The sequence below is a fragment of the Eschscholzia californica genome, unplaced genomic scaffold (genome assembly GCF_041429995.1).
Source record: "Eschscholzia californica isolate CP2 unplaced genomic scaffold, dmEscCali1.0.p SCAF_54, whole genome shotgun sequence".
Classification (NCBI taxonomy): Eukaryota; Viridiplantae; Streptophyta; class Magnoliopsida; order Ranunculales; family Papaveraceae; genus Eschscholzia; species Eschscholzia californica.
In genome coordinates, this window is record NW_028238477.1 from 22501 (window position 1) to 25000 (window position 2500).

A 2500-nucleotide genomic window follows, 5' to 3' on the forward strand; every position below is an offset into this window, starting at 1 on the left:
GAGAAAGTACATCATCATGACATCGGAATACGGCCCCAACATCGATCTCGGAGAAAGTACATCATCATAACATCGGATCGGATGTGTATCCATCGAAGTTCCATCGACACTTCGAGAAGATCGAACATAGCTTCCTAGCATGTTAAAGGTTCGGTGCTAATGGGGACATAAAGATCCCACGACGTTCCAAACGAAAGTAAAGTGTTCCGTGCGTGTGAACTACGTTGTCCCATGTGCCGGCTCTCGACTCCTAAGATGTCCCATGTAAATGCCCTTCGTGGGAAAGAATGTCCCGTGCAACGTCCCTTGATGATCCCCATAAGGTGTCCCATGTGCGTCCCATGATGTCCCATGCGCGTCCCGTGCCGTCCGAGCCTCACCAAGGCCGTCCCATGCGCGTCTCGTGCCGTCCCGAGCTGTGCCGAGGCCGTCCCGTGCTGTCCCATGCCGTCCCGAGCTGTGCCGAGGCCGTCCCGTGCTGTCCCATGCCGTCCCGAGCCTCGCCAAGGCCGTCCCGTGCCGTCCGAGCTGTGCCGAGGCCGTCCCGTGCCGTCCGAGCTGTGCCGAGGCCGTCCCGTGCTGTCCCATGCCGTCCCGAGCCTCGCCAAGGCCGTCCCATGCGCGTCCCGTGCCGTCCGAGCTGTGCCGAGGCCGTCCCGTGCTGTCCCATGCCGTCCCGAGCCTCGCCAAGGCCGTCCCATGCGCGTCCCGTGCCGTCCGAGCCTCACAAAGGCCGTCCCAGGCCGTCCCGTGCCGTCCCATGCGCGTCCCGTGCCGTCCGAGCCTCACCAGGGCCGTGACATGCCGTCCCGAGCCTGACCAAGGCCGTCCCGTGCCTCACCAAGGCCGTCCCTTGCGCGTCCCGTGCCGTCCCGAGCCTCACCAAGGCCGTCCCATGCGCGTCCCGTGCTGTCCCATGCCGTCCCGAGCCTTAGCAAGGCCGTCCCATTCGCGTCCCGTGCTGTCCCATGCGCGTCCCGTGCTGTCCCGAGCCTGACCAATGCTGTCCCGTGCGCGTCCCATTCTTTTGGCTCGGCTGGCCCGTGCATTCTATGGGGTCGTGGGACATTTCGAAATCCACCCGGGCCATTTCGACTCTCTCTTCATTAATACTATTGAGGTATTATTTATGAATTATTGGAGAAAAGAAACGGAAGAAAATATTTTTTTTTCTATTTTTTATGAATTTTCCGGTGTTTATTCACTTAAAAATTCATAGAAAAATAAATATTTATCGGAATCGCTATTATAATATATCAAAAAAATCCTTGCGAAAAGACCTTTCCAACGAGTATAAGTTTGCTGGATTCCGACGAGTAACGAAGGAGTAAAGGCCCAGTATGCCTGGTTAAAAAATTGATGTTTCCTTGTGAAAATAGGAAAAACAATAACTTTGCACTATAAGGGGGAGGGTTGAGCTCCTTCCCCAGAGCGTGCACAGCACTTGTGCTGGCACGTTCCCTAGTGCTCGCCAAGCACCATAGGGCATCCAAAGGGCAAAGCTCGGCCTACTACATGATGGGAAGCTTCTAATATGTCGGAATACGAAGAGATTTCGTGCGACCCGAAGCTCGGCTCGGGCGTCCCGGCCTGTCCCGAGCTGTGCCGAGCGCGTCCCAGGCCGTCCCGAGCCAAGTCTCGGGCGTCCCAGGCCGGCCCGAGCAAATTCTCGGACGTCCCAGGCCGTCCCGAGCTGTGTCGAGGCCGTCCCAGGGCGTCCCGAGCTGTAGCGAGGGCGTCCCAGGCCGTCCCGAGCCAAGTCTCGGGCGTCCCAGGCCGTCCCGAGCAAAGTCTCGGACGTCCCAGGCCGTCCCGAGCAAAGTCTCGGGCGTCCCAGGGCGTCCCGAGCTGTGCCGAGGCCGTCCCAGGCCGTCCCGAGCTGTGGCAAGGGCGTCCCAGGCCGTCCCGAGCAAAGTCTCGGGCGTCCCATGCCGTCCCGAGCAGTGGCAAGGGCGTCCCAGGCCGTCCCGAGCTGTGCCGAGGCCGTCCCGAGCCTAGTCTCGGGCGTCCCAGGCCGTCCCGAGCTATGGCGAGGGCGTCCCAGGCCGTCCCGAGCCAAGTCTCGGGCGTACCTGGCCGTCCCGAGCTGTAGCGAGGGCGTCCCATGCCGTCCCGGGCTGTCCCATGCGCGTCCCGTGCCGACCCGAGCAACAGCTCGGGCGTCCCGTGCCTCGGCCCTTCCAAGTGGTGCTTCGTCGGACATCTCGATATCCACTCGAGCATTTTCGACCAAACTCCATATGTGGGTGTGTGGGTATTTATCAGGAATATTGGAGAAAGAATCGGGAAAAAAATATTTTTTTTCTATTTTTTTTGAATTTTTAATTGTTTATTCACTTAAAAATTCATAAAAAAATAAATATTTATCGGAATCGCTATTATTATATATCAAAAGAATCCTTGTGAAAAGACCTTTCCAACGAATGCAAGTTTGTTGGATTTGGACGAGTAACGAAGGAGCAAAGGCCGAGTATGCTTGGTTAAAAATTTGATGTTTCCT